Consider the following 21,818-nt stretch of genomic DNA (forward strand, 5'->3'; position numbering starts at 1 on the left):
ACTCCTAAAAATTCACCTTTCAAAGAAACAAGTCTCTCACCGTTGCTATAGACCACCCTCTGCCCCCAGCCGTGCCCTGGACACCATATGTGGATTGATTGCCCCCCATCTATCTTCTGAGCTCGTGCTGCTAGGTGACCTAAACTGGGACATGCTTAACACCCCGGCCATCCTACAATCTAAACTTGATGCTCTCAATCTCACACAAATTATCAATGAACCTACCAGGTACAACCCCAAATCTGTAAACACGGATAGATATCATCCTAACTATCTCAACCTCCAAATAAACCTCTTCTGTTTTCAACCAAGATCTCCTTGATCACTGCCTCATTGCCTGCAACCGTAATGGGTCTGCTGTCAAAAGCTCCCTAAAACACTTCAGTGAACAGGCCTTTCTAATCGACCTGGCCAAGGTATCCTAGAATGACATTGACCTCATCCGGTCAGTAGAGGATGCCTGGTTATTCTTTAAAAGTGCTTTCCTCACCATCTTAAATAAGAATGCTCCTTTCAAAAAATGTAGAACCCAGAAGAGATATAGCCCTTGTTTCACTCCAGACCTTTCTGCCCTTGACCAGCACAAAAACATCCTGTGGCGTTCTGCATTAGTATTGAATAGTCCCCGTGATATGCAACTTTTCAGGGAAGTTAGGAACCAATATACACAGGCAGTTAGGACAGCTAAGGCTAGATTTTTCAAACAGAAATTTACATCCTGTAGTACAAACTCAAAAAAGTTTTGTGACACTGTAAAGTCCATGGAGAATAAGAGCACCTCCTCCCAGCTGCCCACTGCACTGAGCCAAAACATAATATTTTCAGTCTACCACAGTTTCCAATGGCTTTCGTGTTTATTATTATTAAGTCCTCCCAGATTGCAGTTCCTAGGTCTTCCACTAGATGTCAACAGTCATTAGAAAGAGTTTCAGGCTGGTTTTTGTAAACAATTAGCTCGAAGTTGTAGTTTTTCTAGATGGCTCCCATTTTGGCTGTAGTATTTCCATGCGCGTGGGTGGAAGCACGTTCTTTGTTATTTATCTCCGGTAATGAACATACTATTCTCAGTCATAAATGTTCTCATTTATTTACGTATAAGGGTACCTGAGGTTTGATTATAAACGCTGTTTGACTTGTTTGGATAAGTTTATTGGTAACGTTTGGGATTCATTTTGTATGCATTTTGAAGGAGAGAAACCGGTGGATTATTGAAAAGCTCACCAGCTAAACTGAGTTTTTATGGATATAAAGAAGGAACAAAAGGACCATTTGTGATGTAACTGGGACCTTTTGGAGTGCCAACAGAACAATATCTTCAAAGGTAAGGCATTTATTATATCGCTATTTCTGACATTCGTGCAGCACCTGCCTGGTTCAAAAATGTTTTTGTATGCGGGGCACTATCCTTAGATAATCTCATGATGTGCTTTCGCCGTAATGCCTTCTTGAAATCTGACACAGCGGCTGAATTAACAAGAAGTAAAGCTTTATTTTGATGTATAATACTTGTATTTTCATGAATGTTAAATATTTCTATTTCTGTAATTTGATATTCGCGCTCTGCAATTTCACCGGATGTTGGCCAGGTGGTGCGCTACCCGTCCCACCTGGCCAAGAATAAAACATTGCCAATCCAAAATTGAATCTAGAATCGGCTTCCTATTTCGCAACAATGCATCCTTCATTTATGCTGCCAAACATACCCTCGTAAAACTGACCATCCTACCGATCCTCCACTTTGGCAATGTCATTTACAAAATAGCCTCCAACACTCTACTCAACAAATTGGATGCAGTCTATCACAGTGCCATCCATTTTGTTACCAAAGCCCCATATACTACCCACCACTGCGACCTGTATGCTCTTGTTGGCTGGCCCTCGCTTCATACTCGTCACCAAACCCACTGGCTCCAGGTCATCTACAAGTCTCTGCTAGGTAAAGCCCCACCTTATCTCAGCTCACTGGTCACCATAGCAGCACCCACCCATAGCACGCGCTCCAGCAGGTATATCTCACTGTTCACCCCCAAAGCCAGTTCTTCCTTTGGCCGCCTCTCCTTCCAGTTCTCTGCTGCCAATGACTGGAATGAACTGAAAAATTCTCTGAAGCTGGAGACTCTTACCTCCCTCACTAGCTTTAACTTGCTCTATAGCATGTCCAGCCTATGTAACAATGACATGATTTGTAACATGCCTGGCATTTGAAAATAGCATGCATTTAGTTTTACCCGAATTTAGAATCAGCTTTAAAACATACAGATTCTGTTGTATGATGTTAAATGCTTAAATGCTTTTTGGGCATTTTCAAAAGCTAAAGATAAACTACTACCACTTGAATAAAGAACAGTATCATCTGCATAAAAATGAACATCCGCTGTTTCAATAAGATCCCCAATGTTGTTCAAATACAAAATGAACAACATTAGGCCCAAAATAGAACCTTGCGGATCACCTGAGCACACCTCTATGGACTCAGATTTGCAACCATCCACCATTACACATTGTGTACGATTTGATAGGTAATTTATAAACCAATCTAGAGCATGACCAGTAATTCCACAACATTTTAACATTTGCACTAACACAGCATGGTCCACGGTGTCAAAAGCCTTAAAAAAATCATTAAAAACAGACACACAATGTAACTTCTTATCAAGAGCACAGTGGATGTCATTTAAAACCTTCAATGTTGCTGAAACAGTGCTGTGACCAGACATAAAACCTGATTGCATTCCATTTAAGATGTTGTTTTCTTGGATGTAGATCTTTAGCTGCCTACTAACTAAGGACTCCAGTGCCTTTGACAGTACAGACAATTTTGATATGGGCCGATAGTTGTCAAGCTGCGAGGGATCTCCATCTTTCAGGAGAGGCAGTACAAAAGCAGATTTCCATAACTTAGGGATTTCCTTAACATCAAGCGTGAGGTTAAAAATACATGTTAATTAAGGGGGAGCAATGATGTCTGCAGCTAGGTAGGAGGTGTCGGTCTAGTTAATCAGGGCCAGGGGATTTTTTTTAATCAATTTCTTTCAGGGCTTTACACACTTCTGAAACAGAGAAGGATGAAAAGGAGAACCTGGTATAGGAGTGCACATGGGTGTCAGGTAAATTCATAGAGGGCTCAATTATACCTTTGACCTTTTCAAATAAACTGCCTGCATCTAAAAAATGCTGATTCAAGGCTTTCAGAATGGAGGTTCTCTCAGTTACAATCTGTGTATCGACCAACAATTGTTTGGGAAGCTGTGTATCTTTTTTGCACTCCAAACCCTTCACTACTTTCAGGTAGTGGTCTGCTTTCAATTTCCGGATCATATCCACACCCATATTTCGGAGATGTTTAAAAGCCTTCCAATCATCTGCCAAACCAGTCCCTCTTGCTTTAGCCCACATAGCATTTCGTTCCCTTATGATTTTTGTAAGTTCCTTAGTAAACTAAGGGTTCTCTCTGCCCTAAATCCAGATTTTTTTTAAAGGGGCATGCCCATTGTATACATCCTGGAATGCGTAGTGGAAGTAAGAAAAGGCTAGTTCAACTTCAGGGATTAATTCCATTCTATTCCATTTAATGCTAGATACATCATGTAAAAAATCTTGAATATCAAACCGCTTCCAGTTTCTTTTCGTAATAACACGTGGAGATTTCTTAGGAATTTTACCATCTCTCACACAGGCAATAGCACAGTGATCACTTATGTAAATTGCAAAAATACCAGAAGCATTAAAAAGATGAGGAGTATTGGTTAAGATCAAATCAATCAGGATTTCAGAGGATATTTTATATTCAACCTAGTTACACTGTCGACAATCTGAGTGAGATTGTAGGTATTGCACAGAATTTTGAGTTGATCAGAGCTAGATGTTAACCAGTCCTGATTCAGATCACCCATCAGGACAAACTCAGAATTGACATTCTGTGACAACAATTTGAAAATACAGCCCAGAGTGCCAACAGTAGCAGATGGAGGTCTATAACAACAAGATACAACAATATTTAAAGATGAGCCGAGGTTTAGGTTCAAAGACAGATATTCAAATTGCTTAGGTTTAGTAACAGAAGTCAGAACAACCACAGAGAACTTGTCTTTTACATATACAGCAACACCATCAGCCTTAGATTTAAGATCTGTACAAAACACATTGTAACCATTTATGCCAATATTTTTGTTAGTAATAGATGTTTTAAGCCAGGTGTCAGAAAGCATAAATACATTAGGGTCGGCAGTTTTTATCCATATAATCACAAAATCAAGCTTCGGCAGAAGACTTCTTGCATTTATATGCAAAAACTTCAGGCCACTCTGACTACTTAATTCGGCAGGGGTAAGAATGTCAGGACCTGGATTAGACTGGACATTTCCAGATAATAGAAGCAGCAAGATAATGGCAAGTCTAAATCGAAGGTTCAAACATTTGGATTTACAGACAGAACGGGAATCCATAGTCACCAGAGTCTTTAACGCCACATATTACAGGGGATGTGTAAAGTCCAGAGACATGGTTAAGTACCAAGAGAACAGTTCTTACATGTAAGCGCAAGAGTCCGAATTCTCCCATAGTGTTCGGGAGAAATGTGTATAGTTCTCATGTGCATTTCCGGAGCAAGCGTGGGGTTTCTCACAATACCCGAGGGAGAAACAATCATATATTTCCTCATTCACAGTGCAACGGGCTCTAAAAGTATCGCCAACATTGTAAAAGCCAAGGGTAGACACCAGAAAAATGAACAACAGCATCATGTTTGTTAAATGCCCTAAAAGTCACTAATCAAATATCGCTGATCAATAAAAAGTCAGCAATGTATGCGTATGATGTAGGTGAGCAAAGGTCCGGGGAGAGAGAGAGAAAGTGGGGAGGGCACTTGTACAATAATGGGAGAGACAGACCAGGGCAGGTGTGGAGCAGGTAGGCACACAGGCAGAGAGATCAGTTCTCTGGCCAACAGCACACATGGATCGAACTGTATCAACGTCAACAATTAGCCTCCATCATGGAGGTGCCAGCGAATGCAGCCACGGCAGAGATCTGCAAACTCGCAGACGACGACCATGCAGTGGCTCGTCCGGGTATCAGCCTACTCAGTGACATCCACGGTCCCAGCCACAAAACCCTGCAGCTTGATAGGCAGCTAGCTAGCGAAAAGTAATGATAGAGTGAGAGTAGTGAGAAGCGTAAGAGTAGAGATAGTAGTGAGATTAGTGATCGTGGTGATAGTTTTGAGAGTGGTGATAGTAGTGAGAGTAGTGACATTAGTGAGAGTATTGAGGGTAGTGAGAGTTGTGATAGTAGTTAGACTAGTGATAGTAGTTGAGAGTAATGATAGTAGTGCAAGTAGTGATAGTTGTGATAGTAGTGATGTTAGTGATAGTGGTGAGGGTAATATTAGTAATGAGAGTAGTGATAGTAGTGAGAGGAATAGTGAGAGTTGTGAGAGTAGTGAGAGTAGTGAGAAGAGTGAGAGTAGTAGCAAGAGTAGTGAAAGAAGTGAGCGTAGTGATACTCATGATACTTGAGAGAGTAGTGATAGTAGGGAGAGTGGTGATAGTAGTGAGAGGAGTAGTGAGAGTTGTGAGGGTAGTGAGAATAGTGAGAGTAATACGTGTAGTGTGAGTGGTGAGAGTAGTGATTTTCGTGAGAGTAGTGAGGATAGTGAGTGTAGTGATAGTAGTTAGAGTAGTGAGAGTAGTGATAGTGGTGAGAGTGGTGAAAGCAATGATAGTAGTGAGAGTAGTGATAGTTGTGAGAGCAGTGGTAGTAATGAAAGTAGTGATTGTAGTGGGAGTAGTGAGAGTAGTGATTGTACTGAGAGTAGTGAGAGTTGTGATATTAGTGTGAGTAGGGAGGGTAGTGATAGCAGTGATAGTGGAGAGAGTGGTGAGGGTAATGATAGTAATGAGAGTATTGATAGCAGTGATAGTAGTGAGAGTAGTGATTGTAGTTTGAGGAGTAGTGATAATAGTGAGAGTAGTGAGAGTTGTGATAGTAGTGAGAGTGATGATAGTAGTGAGAGTGATGATAGTAGTGACATTAGTGAGAGTAGTGATTGTACTGAGAGTAGTGATATTAGTGAAGGTAGTGAGTGTAGTGATAGTAGTGAGAGTGGTGAGGGTAAGGATGGTAATGAGAGTATTGATAGTAGTGATAGTAGTGAGAGTGGTGATAGTAGTGAGAGGAGTAGTGAGAGTAGTGAGAGTAGTGATAGAAGTGAGAGTAGTAAGAGTAGTCAGAGTATTGAGGCTTGTGATATTCATGATAGTTTTAAGAGTAGTGATAATAGTGAGAGTGGTGATAGTAGTGAGAGGAGTAGTGATAGTAGTGAGAGTAGTGAGAGTAGTGATAGAAGTGAGAGTACTGAGAATAGTGAGAGTAGTGAGAGTAATGAGTGTAGTGTGTGTGGTAAGAGTAGTGATATCCGTGAGAATAGTGAGGGTAGTGAGTTTAGTGAAAGTTGTTAGAGTAGTGATAGTAGTGAGAGTAGTGATAGTGGTGAGAGTGGTGAGAGTAATGAGAGAATTCATGGTAGTGATAGTAGTGACCGTAGTGATAGTAGTGATAGAAGTGAGAGTGTTGAGGGTAGTGATAGTGGTGAGAGTAATGATATTTGTGATAGTTGTGAGAGTGGTGATAGTAGTGAGAGCAGTAGTGAGTGAGTTGTGAGACTAGTGACAGTAGCGTGAGTAGTGATAGAAGTGACAGTAGTGATTGCAGTGAGAGTTATTAGTGTAGTGTGAGTCGTGAGAGTAATGATTGTAGTGAGAGTACTGATTTTAGTGAGAAAAGTAGTGAGGTTAGTGAGAGGATTAATGATTAATGAGAGTTGTGCGAGTAGTGATATGAAATCAAATCAAATCATATAAGTGTATTTGTCACGTGCGCAGAATACAACAGGTGTACCTTACAGTGAAAAGCTTCCTTACAGGCTCCAACCAATAGTGCAAAAAAGGTATTAGGTGAACAATAGGTAAGTAAAAAAATATAAACAACAGTAGAAAGACAGTGAAAAACAGTAGCGAGGCTATAAAAGTAGTGAGGCTATATACAGACACCGGTTAGTAAGATTGATTGAGGTAGTATGTACATTACATGTATATATGGTTAAAGTGACTATGCATATATGATGAACAGAGAGTAGTGTAAAGAGCAGTAGCGTAAAGAGGGGTTGGCAGGTGGTGGGTGGCGTGACACAAAGCAGATAGCTCGGTTAGAAGCACTGGTTGGTCGGGCCAAATGAGGTAGTATGTACATATGTACATGAATGTATAGTTCAAGTGACTGTGCATATATGATAAACAGAGAGTAGCAGCAGCGTAAAAGAGGGTTAGGGGAGGGCACACAATGCAAATAGTACGGTTAGCCATTTGATTACCAGTTCTTATGGCTTGGGGGTAAAAACTGTTGAGAAGCCTTTTTGTCCTAGACTTGGCACTCCGGTACCGCTCGCCATGCGGTAGAAGGGAGAAAAGTCTATGACTGGGGTGGCTGGGGTCTTTAACAATTTTTAGGGCCTTCCGCTGACACCGGCCTGGTGTACAGGTCCTGGAAAGCAGGAAGCTTAGCCCCAGTGATGTACTGGGCCGTACGCACTACCCTCTGTAGTGCCTTGCAGTCGGAGGCCAAGTAGTTGCCGTACTAGGCAGTGGTGCTCTCGATATTGAAGCTGTTGAACCTTTTGAGGATTTCTGGACCCATGACAAATCTTTTTAGTTTCCTGAGGGGGAATAGGCTTTGTCGTGCCCTCTTCACGACTGTCTTGGTGTGTTTGGACCATTCTAGTTTGTTGGTGAAGTGGACACCAAGGAACTTGAAGCTCTCAACCTGCTCCACTATAGCCCCGTCGATGAGAATGGGGGCCTGCTCGGTCCTCCTTTTCCTGTAGTCCACAATCATCTCCTTAGTCTTGGTTACATTGAGGGATAGGTTGTTATTCTGGCACCACCCAGCCAGGTCTCTGACCTCCTTCCTATAGGCTGTCTCGTCATTGTCGTGATCAGGCCTACCACTGTTGTGTCGTCTGCAAACGTAATGATGGTGTTGGAGTCGTGCCTGGCTATGCAGTTGTGGGTGAACAGGGAGTACAGGAAGGGACTGAACACGCACCCCTGGGGGGCTACAGTGTTGACGATCAGCGTGGCAGATGTGTTGCTACCTACCTTCACCACCTGGTGGCAGCTCGTCAGGAAGTCCAGGATCCAGTTGCAGAGGGATGTGTTTTGTCCCAGGATCCTTAGCTTAGTGATGAGCTTTGAGGGTACTAGGGTGTTGAACACTGAGCTGTAGTCAATGAATAGCATTCTCACATAAGTATTCCTCTTGTCCAGGTGGGAAAGATCAGCATGGACTGCAATTGAGATTACCTCAACTGTGGACCTCAACTGTGGATTACCTTGGAGTGGGTCTAGGGTTTCTGGGATAATGGTGTTGATGTGAGCCATTACCAGCCTTTCAAAGCACTTCACAGCTACGGACGTGAGTGCTATGGGTTTGTAGTCATTTAGGCAGGTTGGCTTAGTGTTCTTTGGCACAGGGACTATGGTGGTCTGCTTAAGAACATGTTGGTATTATAGACTCAATCAGGGACATGTTGAAAATGTCAGTGAAGACACCTGCCAGTTGGTCAGCACATGCCCGGAGCACATGTCCTGGTAATCCATCTGGCCCAGCGGCCTTGTGAATGTTGACCTGTTTAACTTCTCTGGGATATGTGGGAAGCTAGCGTCCCACCTCAACAACAGCCAGTGAAATTGCAGGGCGCCAAATTGCAGGGTGCCAAATTCAAAACAACAGAAATCTCATAATTAAAATTCCTCAAACATACAAGTATTATACATAATTTTAAAGATAAACTTCACGTTAATCCAGCCACAGTGTCTGATTTCAAAAAGGCTTTACGGCGAAAGCACACCTTGTGATTATGTTAGGTCAGCGCCAAGTCACAGAAAAACGTACAGCCATTTTCCAAAGAAGGAGAGGTGTCACAAAACTCAGAAATAGCATTCAAATTAATCACTAACCTTTGATGATCTTCACCTAATGGCACTCCCAGGACTCCATGTTAGACAATAAATGTGTGTTTTGTTTGATAAAGTTCATCTTTATGTCCAAAAACCTCATTTGAAATTGGTGTGTTATGTTCAGAAATGCATTGTCTCAAACAAACATCCGGTGAACGTGCAGAGAGCCATATCAAATTACAGAAATACTCAAAATAAACATTGATAAAATATACAAGTGTTATGCATGGAAATATAGATAAACTTCTCCTTAATGCAACCGCTGTGTCAGATTTCAAAAATGCTTTACGGCGAAAGCACACCTTGTGATAATGTTTGGTCAGCGCCAAGTCACAGAAAAACATACAGCCATTTTCCAAAGAAAAACTCAGAAATAGCATTATAAATATTCACTTACCTTTGATGATCTTCACCGGAAGGCAATCCCAGGAATCCCCGTTCCACAATAAATGTTTGTTTTGTTCGATAAAGTCCATCATTTATGTCCAAATACCTCCTTTTTGGTCTCGCATTTAGCCCAGTAATCCAAATGCTCAATGCGCGATCACTTAGTTCAGACAAAAAGTCAAAAAAGTTATATTACAGTTCATAGAAACATGTCAAATGATGTATAGAATCAATCTTTAGGATGTTTTTAACATAAATCTTCAATAATGTTTCAACCGGACAATTCCTTTGTCTTTAGAAATTAAAAGGAACGCAGCTAACTTTCACGGTTGCGCGCCTGACTGAGCTCATGGCATTCTGCCAGACACCTGACTCAAACAGCTCTTATTTTCTCCCCCTTCACAGTAGAAGCCTGAAACACAGTTCTAAATACTGTTGACATCTAGTGGAAACCTTAGAAAGTGCAATATGACCCCATAGACACTGTATATTGGATTAAGACATCATTCAAACAGTTTTAGAAACGTCAGAGTGTTTTCTATCCAAATATACTAATTATATGCATATTCTAGGTTTTGTGCCTGAGTAGCAGGCAGTTTACTCTGGGCACTTTATTCATCCAAGCTACTCAATACTGCCCCCCAGTCCCAAATAAGTTTTAAAGGTCTTACTCAAGTCGGCTACGGAGAGCGTGAGCATAGAAGTGATTTAGCTTGTCTGGTAGGCTCGTGTCACTGGGCAGCTCGCAGCTGGGCTTTCCTTTGTAGTCTGTAATAGTTTGCAAGCCCTGCCACATCCGACAAGCTATACTATGCCCTCCGACAAGCGTCGGAGCCGGTGTAGTATGATTCAATCTTAGCCCTGTATTCACGCTTTGCCTGTTTGATTGTTCGTCGCAGGGCATAGCGGGATTTCTTGTAAGCTTCCGGGTTCCGGGGAGTCCCGCACCTTGAAAGCGGCAGCTCTATGCAGCTGACTATACAGCTGGCAATTTCTGGCATGGAATAGCCTTAATTTCTCAGAACAAGAATAGACTGACGAGTGTCAGAAGAAAGTAATTTGTTTCTGGCTATTTTGAGCCTGTAATTGAACCCACAAATGCTGATGGTCCAAATTCTCAACTAGTCTAAAGAATGGCAGTTTTATTGCTTCTTTAATCAGCATAACCGTTTTCAGCTGTGCTAACATAATTGCAAGAAGTTTTTCTAATGATCAATTTGCCTTTTAAAATTATTCACTTGATTTAGCTAACACAATGTTGGAACACAGGAGTGATGGTTGCTGATAATGGGCCTCTGTACGCCTATGTAGATATTCCATAAAAAATCTGTCGTTTCCAGCTACAAAAAAATTAACCATGTCTACACTGTATTTCGGATCTATTTTATTTTATGTTAATTGACAAAATATTTGCTTTTCTTTAAAAAATAAGCACGTTTCTAAGTGACCCCAAACTTTTGAACGGTAGTGTAGGTTGCAATATGGCTTTTTTCTCCTGTCTTTTCTTCCCCAGTGATTTTACCCATGCACCTTTACTATTGTACCTCGGATGTAAAAGAAAGTTGACTACCGGATGGATCCAAAGACCTGTTTATTCGACAGAGAAGACACTGAGTGTCCTAGACCTTTGTTTTCTTACTTAAAACGGTGGGAAACGAATAAAAGTAATGTAATTTTTTTTATCAGTAATTTCCAGTAAATCTAGCACCTGAAATCAGGCACTGTAGTCTTAAGAGGATAAATTCTAACTACAGTTCTCTGTTTTTATCCATTCCATATAAACCCTTAAATAATGTTCACTTGTTCTACACAATTACAATGTCTAAAAAAGTGCTGAAGAGAGAAGTAAAACAGTTCTACCAAACAGTTCTGTTTAGCCTGTGTAGGGAGATACTGGCCTGATCTGGGATGTAATCTGTTCACATGCAGCTACTGAAGGCTACACTTCATAGAGGAGTCTCTCTGGGGAATGTCAGTTAAATGACTGCTTTTTAATGAGTTATCCCTCTACCCACCACCGCTTTTTAGCTTGCCATAGGAAAGAGTGTATCCTGGCAACCACAAAGACTCCATACTAAAGGTCATGCCCGACACAAAGGAGTGAATCACTCACATAAATTGTACTGTCAATATCATTGCAGAGATACGGTCAGAATAGGAGCCACCTTGCTTTATAAATGCTATAAAGCATCCTGTAGCCATCAGCTGACACTTCCCCCTAGTGTATAACAAAACATGCCTTATTTTAGCATTTCATTGAATTGTATTTTATGGTACATTATATTAATAGTGACTCGAGCGGGAAGTATTTCAGCCCCTTCTTAAAGAGATGATGCAACACGGTTGTCGTTGTATCACTATAGAAGGTGCAACACATTGAGGATAGGGGTTGATGAGGCAGGCAACACAATGTAAAGTGCATTAGGGTCCACATAAACCTAATGGATTAGTATCATTAACTGTTATCTAGATGCTTTGTTCACGAGCACAGTTGAACTCTGACCCCTGATAACCTTAGACCTTTTGGATTTCCCATTCTCAATGACCTTTGCCTATGTGAATGACCTTTGAAATGTGCACTAATCCAGTAGTTTGTAAGCAGGACACATCCAAGAGTATCAATGTGATACAAACCCAGTCTGTATGGGATATTATCCTCACTCTGGACTGTGACCTTTAGCTAACATTTTGGAAGCTATAGAAATGCATTTACTAATGTCTACATATGTTTTTGGCACGTTTATTCTATTACAGACTCCTTAATGCATACTTTTAAATTATATTATGTGAGTTAAACATAAAAATATGTATTATTTTTAATATATTGAAAGAAAATCCTTAAAGTATGACTTTTAGAAAGTGCTAATGCAACTCTCCCCACTACAACAGCAAAATGCTTAAAAACATGTAATGTAAACTAAATACGATAGAATTCCATTCAATTATACGGAGGACTGCTTTTCTGAGGAGTGCCAATATGGCTGACCGGTGAATTCAAAGCCTCTCATTTGCCAATACATAGCATCAGCGATCCAGGGTTTATATACATCATTGGACCCAACCTCAACCCCCATCATCACACCTGTTTACAATGCATTTCAGCATCTGATCTCAGACCAGTCTTAACCCCAACCTCCGACCAACAAACCTGTTTACAACACCTCACCAGCATCCATCCAGCAGGATGACCAGAGAGCACAGACCATTACATGGTACTGTACCTACCAGGGTTGGTGTCAATTCTATCTCAACCCAGTCAATTTGGGAAGTTAACTGAGGAGGAGTTTCAGTTTACTTCCTGAATTGACTAGATTGAATCAACCACAACCCTGATACCTTGCCATTTGGGTAGACTGTACTGTGCTGTTCTAGTTCAAACAGCGGGTGGGGAACACACAGAACAGTGGTCAGTGCAGGCAAATGTTCAGTCTTTAGCATTGGTCATTCTGTGGTCAGTGCTGTGGTCAGTGCAGTGGTCAGTGCTGTGGTCAATGTTGTGCAGTCTGTGTTCAGAAGTGCTTAATATAATTCTGATTTATATAGCTATAAATCTGAACTCAGGGTGAATATTAATCGAAAAGGTTCTCTCTCACAATGAGGCAATTAAACTAAGGCTAAGGCATTCAGTTCATCTCCACAAAAAGTATTATCATAATAGAAATGTGGTCATTTTCTGTATTCATGGTTGACAAATAACATAGCAGATTATATATTTTTTTTACGTCTGAGTTAATTCTCTACAGCAAATAATGGCTTTTGTGAACATCGCCCAAAATTTGATAGCATTTTTCACTGTGGTGAAGTTAATTTAAATTCTGATTGAGTGAAAGTTTTGGCTGCCCGATTCATAGTGAAACAAAGAGAGTGTGGCAAATGATTGCAATGAATAAAATCGTCCCTTTTAATTGAAAGACGGAGAAGTTTAAATTAATACTTGAGAGAGACGCCAGTGGTACAAATCTCAAGTTCTCTTACAAACATGAAGTATTCTCTGGCTCTTTGAAAAACATCTGACAAAGTGCTCAACATAGACTTAAAGGGATAGCTCAGAGTAAGTAAACAGATATCAAAATATGTCATTTTGCTTTAAAAGCTAGTCTGTGAAATAAGTACACCCTTTCATCTCAATTAATTCCCTCCTTCTTGCCAAGGAATTACGGTAGAACTGTGCTTGTAACACGTTTATATAAACTTTATTACCTCTACATTTCATCTCCATTATTCTCATTTCTGAAGAAAACGTCTGACGCTATATAAAATATGATTAAAAAAATGTTCCCACCTCTTTTCTTCTCTTGAAAAGCTGTGTTTGCACACCAACATCTCTCTCACACACATACAGTGGGGCAAAAAAGTATTTAGTCAGCCACCAATTGGGCAAGTTCTCCCACTTAAAAAGATGAGAGAGGCCTGTAATTTTCATCATAGGTACACTTCAACTATGACAGACAAAATGAGAAAAAAAATCCAGAAAATCACATTGTAGGATTTTTAATTAATTTATTTGCAAATTATGGTGGAAAATAAGTATTTGGTCACCTACAAACAAGCAAGATTTCTGGCTCTCACAGACCCGTAACTTCTTCTTTAAGAGGCTCCTCTGTCCTCCACTCATTACCTGTATTAATGGCACCTGTTTGAACTTGTTATCAGTATAAAAAACACCTGTCCACAACCTCAAACACTCACACTCCAAACTCCACTATGGCCAAGACCAAAGAGCTGTCAAAGAACACCACAAACAAAATTGTAGACCTGCACCAGGCTGGGAAGACTGAATCTGCAATAGGTAAGCAGCTTGGTTTGAAGAAATCAACTGTGGGAGCAATTATTAGGAAATGGAAGACATACAAGACGACTGATAATCTCCCTCGATCTGAAACGTGGCTGGGTCTTTCAGCATGACAATGATCCCAAACACACCGGCCGGGAAACGAAGGAGTGGCTTCGTTTGAAGCATTTCAAGGTCCTGGAGTGGCCTAGCCAGTCTCCAGATCTCAACCCCATAGAAGATCTTTGGAGGGAGTTGAAAGTCTGTGTTGCCCAGCAACAGACCCAAAACCTCACTGCTCTACAGGAGATCTGCATGGAGGAATGGGCCAAAATACCAGCAACAGTGTGTGAAAACCTTGTGAAGACTTACAGAAAACGTTTGACCTCTGTCATTGCCAACAAAGGGTATATAACAAAAAATTGAGATAAACTTTTGTTATTGACCAAATACTTATTTTCCACCATAATTTGCAAATAAATTCCTTAAAAATCCTACAATGTGATTCTCTGGATATTTTTTTCTCATTTTGTCTGTCATAGTTGAAGTGTACCTATAATGACAATTACAGGCCTCTTTCATCTTTTTAAGTGGGAGAACTTGCACAATTGGTGGCTGACTAAATACTTTTTTGCCCCACTGTACATACTGTACACGTCCCACAGTCTCCCCATCCCGGACACCTGAGGTCCATCCTCAGACCGTACCAGTCTTGTCTAACAATGTTTTGTCTATCTGTCTAGACATCCTGCTCTTCCAGGGCCATAAAATCCTCCTCGGGACATGAATGGTGAACCGTGGTGGTCTTTCTCTGCCTTTTTAGGGAGCCTTTGTTCGCTGTGGCACATCTGACATCTCGATAGGTTGTCTCTGTCATGCTGACCCACTATGGATTAGTCAGAAACCCCTGACGTTGTCTCTGTCATACTGACCCACTATGAATTAGTCAGAAACCCCTGCCGTTGTCTCTGTCATGCTGACCCATTATGGATTAGTCAGAAACCCCCGATGTTGTCTGTCATGCTGACCCACTATGGATTAGTCAGAAACCCCTGATGTTGTCTGTCATGCTGACCCACTATGGATTAGTCAGAAACCCCTGTCGTTGTCTGTGTCATGCTGATCCACTATGGATTAGTCAGAAACCCCTGTCGTTGTCTCTGTCATGCTGACCCACTATTGATTAGTCAGAAACCCTTGCCGTTGTCTCTGTCATGCTGACCCACTATGGATTAATCAGAAACCCCTGCCGTTGACTCTCATGCTGACCCACTATGGATTAGTCAGAAACCCCTGACGTTGTCTCTGTCATGCTGACCCAGTATGGATTAATCAGAAACCCCTGCCGCTGTCTATATCATGCTGACCCACTATGGACTAGTCAGAAACCCCTGACATTGTCTCTGTCATGTTGACCCACTATGGATTAGTCAGAAACCTCTGTCGTTGTCTCTGTCATGCTGACCCACTATGGATTAGTCAGAAACCCCTGTCGTTGTCTCTGTCATGCTGACCCACTACGAATTAGTCAGAAACCCCTGACGTTGTCTCTGTCATGCTGACCCACTATGAATTAGTCAGAAACCCCTGCCGTTGTCTCTGTCATGCTGACCCACTATGGATTAGTCAGAAACCCCTGCCGTTGTCTCTCATGCTGACCCACTATGAATTAGTCAGAAACCCCTGCCGTTGTCTGTCATGCTGACCCACTATGGATTAGTCAGAAACGCCTGCCGTTGTCTCTGTCATGCTGACCCACTATGGATTAGTCAGAAACCCCTGCCATTGTCTCTGTCATGCTGACCCACTGTGAATTAGTCAGAAACCCCTGCCGTTGTCTCTGTCATGCTGACCCACTACGAATTAGTCAGAAACCCCTGCTGTTGTCTCTGTCATGCTGACCCACTACGAATTAGTCAGAAACCCCTGCCGTTGTCTCTGTCATGCTGACCCACTATGGATTAGTCAGAAACCCCTGCCGTTGTCTGTCATGCTGACCCACTATGGATTAGTCAGAAACCCCTGCCATTGTCTCTGTCATGCTGATCCACTATGAATTAGTCAGAAACCTCTGCCATTGTCTCTGTCATGCTGATCCACTATGAATTAGTCAGAAACCCCTGCCATTGTCTCTGTCATGCTGACCCACTATGAATTAGTCAGAAACCCCTGCCGTTGTCTGTCATGCTGACCCACTATGGATTAGTCAGAAACGCCTGCCGTTGTCTCTGTCATGCTGACCCACTATGGATTAGTCAGAAACCCCTGCCATTGTCTCTGTCATGCTGACCCACTGTGAATTAGTCAGAAACCCCTGCCGTTGTCTCTGTCATGCTGACCCACTACGAATTAGTCAGAAACCCCTGCTGTTGTCTCTGTCATGCTGACCCACTACGAATTAGTCAGAAACCCCTGCCGTTGTCTCTGTCATGCTGACCCACTATGGATTAGTCAGAAACCCCTGCCGTTGTCTGTCATGCTGACCCACTATGGATTAGTCAGAAACCCCTGCCATTGTCTCTGTCATGCTGATCCACTATGGATTAGTCAGAAACCCCTGCCATTGTCTCTGTCATGCTGATCCACTAAGAATTAGTCAGAAACCCCTGCCATTGTCTCTGTCATGCTTATCCACTATGAATTAGTCAGAAACCCCTGCCATTGTCTCTGTAATGCTGATCCACTATGAATTAGTCAGAAACCCCTGCCATTGTCTCTGTCATGCTGACCCACTATGGATTAGTCAGAAACCCCTGACGTTGTCTCTGTCATGCTGACCCACTGTGAATTAGTCAGAAACCCCTGACGTTGTCTCTGTCATGCTGACCCACTGTGAATTAGTCAGAAACCCCTGCCGTTGTCTCTGTCATGCTGACCCACTATGGATTATTCAGAAACCCCTGACGTTGTCTCTGTCATGCTGATCCACTATGGATTAGTCAGAAACCCCTGACGTTGTCTCTGTCATGCTGATCCACTGTGAATTAGTCAGAAACCCCTGACGTTGTCTCTGTCATGCTGATCCACTATGGATTAGTCAGAAACCCCTGACGTTGTCTGTCATGCTGACCCACTATGGATTAGTCAGAAACCCCTGCCGTTGTCTCTGTCATGCTGACCCACTATGGATTAGTCAGAAACCCCTGACGTTGTCTCTGTCATGCTGACCCACTGTGAATTAGTCAGAAACCCCTGCCGTTGTCTCTGTCATGCTGATCCACTATGGATTAGTCAGAAACCCCTGCCGTTGTCTCTGTCATGCTGACCCACTATGGATTAGTCAGAAACCCCTGCCATTGTCTCTGTCATGCTGACCCACTATGGATTAGTCAGAAACCCCTGACGTTGTCTCTGTCATGCTGACCCACTGTGAATTAGTCAGAAACCCCTGACGTTGTCTCTGTCATGCTGACCCACTGTGAATTAGTCAGAAACCCCTGCCGTTGTCTCTGTCATGCTGACCCACTATGGATTAGTCAGAAACCCCTGACGTTGTCTCTGTCATGCTGATCCACTATGGATTAGTCAGAAACCCCTGACGTTGTCTCTGTCATGCTGATCCACTGTGAATTAGTCAGAAACCCCTGACGTTGTCTCTGTCATGCTGATCCACTATGGATTAGTCAGAAACCCCTGACGTTGTCTCTGTCATGCTGATCCACTATGGATTAGTCAGAAACCCCTGACGTTGTCTCTGTCATGCTGATCCACTGTGAATTAGTCAGAAACCCCTGACGTTGTCTCTGTCATGCTGATCCACTATGGATTAGTCAGAAACCCCTGACGTTGTCTCTGTCATGCTGATCCACTGTGAATTAGTCAGAAACCCCTGACGTTGTCTCTGTCATGCTGATCCACTATGGATTAGTCAGAAACCCCTGACGTTGTCTGTCATGCTGACCCACTATGGATTAGTCAGAAACCCCTGCCGTTGTCTCTGTCATGCTGACCCACTATGGATTAGTCAGAAACCCCTGACGTTGTCTCTGTCATGCTGACCCACTGTGAATTAGTCAGAAACCCCTGCCGTTGTCTCTGTCATGCTGATCCACTATGAATTAGTCAGAAACCCCTGCCATTGTCTCTGTCATGCTGACCCACTATGGATTAGTCAGAAACCCCTGCCGTTGTCTCTGTCATGCTGACCCACTATGGATTAGTCAGAAACCCCTGACGTTGTCTCTGTCATGCTGACCCACTGTGAATTAGTCAGAAACCCCTGCCGTTGTCTCTGTCATGCTGACCCACTGTGAATTAGTCAGAAACCCCTGCCGTTGTCTCTGTCATGCTGACCCACTATGGATTAGTCAGAAACCCCTGCCGTTGTCTCTGTCATGCTGACCCACTATGGATTAGTCAGAAACCCCTGACGTTGTCTCTGTCATGCTGACCCACTGTGAATTAGTCAGAAACCCCTGCCGTTGTCTCTGTCATGCTGACCCATTATGGATTAGTCAGAAACCCCTGACGTTGTCTCTGTCATGCTGACCCACTATGGATTAGTCAGAAACCCCTGCCGTTGTCTCTGTCATGCTGACCCACTATGGATTAGTCAGAAACCCCTGACGTTGTCTCTGTCATGCTGACCCACTGTGAATTAGTCAGAAACCCCTGACGTTGTCTCTGTCATGCTGACCCACTGTGAATTAGTCAGAAACCCCTGCCGTTGTCTCTGTCATGCTGACCCACTATGGATTAGTCAGAAACCCCTGACGTTGTCTCTGTCATGCTGATCCACTATGGATTAGTCAGAAACCCCTGACGTTGTCTCTGTCATGCTGATCCACTGTGAATTAGTCAGAAACCCCTGACGTTGTCTCTGTCATGCTGATCCACTATGGATTAGTCAGAAACCCCTGACGTTGTCTCTGTCATGCTGATCCACTATGGATTAGTCAGAAACCCCTGACGTTGTCTCTGTCATGCTGATCCACTGTGAATTAGTCAGAAACCCCTGACGTTGTCTCTGTCATGCTGATCCACTATGGATTAGTCAGAAACCCCTGACGTTGTCTCTGTCATGCTGATCCACTGTGAATTAGTCAGAAACCCCTGACGTTGTCTCTGTCATGCTGATCCACTATGGATTAGTCAGAAACCCCTGACGTTGTCTGTCATGCTGACCCACTATGGATTAGTCAGAAACCCCTGCCGTTGTCTCTGTCATGCTGACCCACTATGGATTAGTCAGAAACCCCTGACGTTGTCTCTGTCATGCTGACCCACTGTGAATTAGTCAGAAACCCCTGCCGTTGTCTCTGTCATGCTGATCCACTATGAATTAGTCAGAAACCCCTGCCATTGTCTCTGTCATGCTGACCCACTATGGATTAGTCAGAAACCCCTGCCGTTGTCTCTGTCATGCTGACCCACTATGGATTAGTCAGAAACCCCTGACGTTGTCTCTGTCATGCTGACCCACTGTGAATTAGTCAGAAACCCCTGCCGTTGTCTCTGTCATGCTGACCCACTGTGAATTAGTCAGAAACCCCTGCCGTTGTCTCTGTCATGCTGACCCACTATGGATTAGTCAGAAACCCCTGCCGTTGTCTCTGTCATGCTGACCCACTATGGATTAGTCAGAAACCCCTGACGTTGTCTCTGTCATGCTGACCCACTGTGAATTAGTCAGAAACCCCTGGAGTTGTCTCTGTCATGCTGACCCATTATGGATTAGTCAGAAACCCCTGACGTTGTCTCTGTCATGCTGACCCACTATGGATTAGTCAGAAACCCCTGCCGTTGTCTCTGTCATGCTGACCCACTATGGATTAGTCAGAAACCCCTGCCATTGTCTCTGTCATGCTGACCCACTATGGATTAGTCAGAAACCCCTGCCATTGTCTCTGTCATGCTGACCCACTATGAATTAGTCAGAAACCCCTGCCGTTGTCTCTGTCATGCTGACCCACTATGGATTAGTCAGAAACCCCTGACGTTGTCTCTGTCATGCTGACCCACTGTGAATTAGTCAGAAACCCCTGCCGTTGTCTCTGTCATGCTGATCCACTGTGAATTAGTCAGAAACCCCTGACGTTGTCTCTGTCATGCTGATCCACTATGGATTAGTCAGAAACCCCTGCCGTTGTCTCTGTCATGCTGACCCACTATGGATTAGTCAGAAACCCCTGCCGTTGTCTCTGTCATGCTGACCCACTATGAATTAGTCAGAAACCCCTGCCGTTGTCTCTGTCATGCTGACCCACTATGGATTAGTCAGAAACCCCTGACGTTGTCTCTGTCATGCTGACCCACTATGGATTAGTCAGAAACCCCTGCCGTTGTCTCTGTCATGCTGACCCACTATGGATTAGTCAGAAACCCCTGCCGTTGTCTCTGTCATGCTGACCCACTATGGATTAGTCAGAAACCCCTGCCGTTGTCTCTGTCATGCTGACCCACTATGGATTAGTCAGAAACCCCTGACGTTGTCTCTGTCATGCTGACCCACTATGAATTAGTCAGAAACCCCTGACGTTGTCTCTGTCATGCTGACCCACTATGAATTAGTCAGAAACCCCTGACGTTGTCTCTGTCATGCTGACCCACTATGAATTAGTCAGAAACCCCTGACGTTGTCTCTGTCATGCTGACCCACTATGGATTAGTCAGAAACCCCTGCCGTTGTCTCTGTCATGCTGACCCACTATGGATTAGTCAGAAACCCCTGACATTGTCTCTGTCATGCTGACCCACTATGGATTAGTCAGAAACCCCTGACATTGTCTCTGTCATGCTGATCCACTGTGAATTAGTCAGAAACCCCTGCCGTTGTCTCTGTCATGCTGACCCACTATGGATTAGTCAGAAACCCCTGCCGTTGTCTCTGTCATGCTGATCCACTATGGATTAGTCAGAAACCCCTGACATTGTCTCTGTCATGCTGACCCACTATGGATTAGTCAGAAACCCCTGCCGTTGTCTCTGTCATGCTGACCCACTATGGATTAGTCAGAAACCCCTGCCGTTGTCTCTGTCATGCTGACCCACTATGGATTAGTCAGAAACCCCTGACATTGTCTCTGTCATGCTGACCCACTATGGATTAGTCAGAAACCCCTGACGTTGTCTCTGTCATGCTGACCCACTATGGATTAGTCAGAAACCCCTGCCGTTGTCTCTGTCATGCTGACCCACTATGGATTAGTCAGAAACCCCTGACATTGTCTCTGTCATGTTGACCCACTATGGATTAGTCAGAAACCCCTGACGTTGTCTCTGTCATGCTGACCCACTATGGATTAGTCAGAAACCCCTGCCGTTGTCTCTGTCATGCTGACCCACTATGGATTAGTCAGAAACCCCTGACGTTGTCTCTGTCATGCTGACCCACTATGGATTAGTCAGAAACCCCTGACATTGTCTCTGTCATGCTGACCCACTATGAATTAGTCAGAAACCCCTGCCGTTGTCTCTGTCATGCTGACCCACTATGGATTAGTCAGAAACCCCTGACATTGTCTCTGTCATGCTGACCCACTATGAATTAGTCAGAAACCCCTGACGTTCACATAAAAGAGTCATCCTTCCTGCCAGAATCTATAAAGCCCACGACAAATGATAAAATAAAATAAAATGTTATTTGTCACATGCGCCGAATACAACCTTACAATGAAATGCTTACTTACAAGCCCTTAACCAACAGT

This window comes from Oncorhynchus mykiss, chromosome 2 (genome assembly GCF_057628025.1).
Source record: "Oncorhynchus mykiss isolate SJ-2025 chromosome 2, ASM5762802v1, whole genome shotgun sequence".
NCBI classification, from domain to species: Eukaryota; Metazoa; Chordata; class Actinopteri; order Salmoniformes; family Salmonidae; genus Oncorhynchus; species Oncorhynchus mykiss.